A 1,099-nucleotide genomic window follows, 5' to 3' on the forward strand; every position below is an offset into this window, starting at 1 on the left:
TTCCTCCACAGGAGTTCCTTGTGGGAGGAGCCCGTGCCCTCAGCACCTAGTCATTGTTAATTTCTCCCCTCACCTGTGTTGTTCTGGCTCAATAAAAGGCTGGTGCAGAGGTTGCTGGGGCTACCCAGAAAGTAAGGGCTAGCCCGCCTTCCACAAGCTTGTACTTCTAATCCGCCTCTCGCCTGGTTCTTTCCTGTGCTGACCGAGACCAGGCCCATAGGAGCCGGACAGGTCATGACAACAAAGGTTCACAAAAATAGATTAACTGATTTTGTAAAACAAACAAACAACAAACCCCATCACCTTATCACATACGAAGATACACCACAAAGACTTGGTAATGAAAGTTGTGTAGTAATGAACAGCCAGAGATTGATAGAAAAGGATGAAGAGCCCCAAACAGATGCATATTATGTATTATGTAAATATATGAATCTAAAGTACATCAGGCACTCTAGAAAAATGACTTAAATAATTGAATATTATGATAAGTGTTCACAGGTTGGCTCTCCATACAAAGAAAATACCCATGGACTTTACACAAATGTATTCTTAAGATGGATTAAATGTGAAAGGTATAACCGTAAGTTTGATATATAAAGCTTCTATGACCTTATGACAGTTTCTTTGAGACCCCCCAAAACACAGTGAGGGAAAAAATTAATGAATTTTACTATCTACAAATGACGGGAACATTGGCAAAGTTAATCTGACGGATGAGAGACATTGAGAGAATCCAAAACTGATAAAGCTTTCTACATAAATCATACAAGGAACTTAGACAAATCAACAAATGAGAACTTGACCCAAAGGAAAAACAGACAACGAACAAAAACCTACTTGTTTCCCATGAGATCAAATTGTGATTTTTTTTTTTTTTAAGAGTTTGAGGCTCAGCACCTGTGCCTCAAGCAGCTAAGGCACCAGCCACATAAACCTAAGGTGGCGGGTTTGAATCCCCAGCCCGGGCCCACCAAACAACAATGATGGCTGCAACCAAAAAATGGCCAGGCGCTGTGGCGGGCGCCTGTCGTCCCAGCTACTTGGGAGGCTGAGGCAGGAGACTCGCTTGAGCCCAGGAGTTGGAGGTTGCTGTGAG

The sequence above is a fragment of the Otolemur garnettii genome, unplaced genomic scaffold, assembly GCF_000181295.1.
Source record: "Otolemur garnettii isolate 467f Iridium unplaced genomic scaffold, OtoGar3 scaffold00039, whole genome shotgun sequence".
NCBI lineage: Eukaryota > Metazoa > Chordata > Mammalia > Primates > Galagidae > Otolemur > Otolemur garnettii.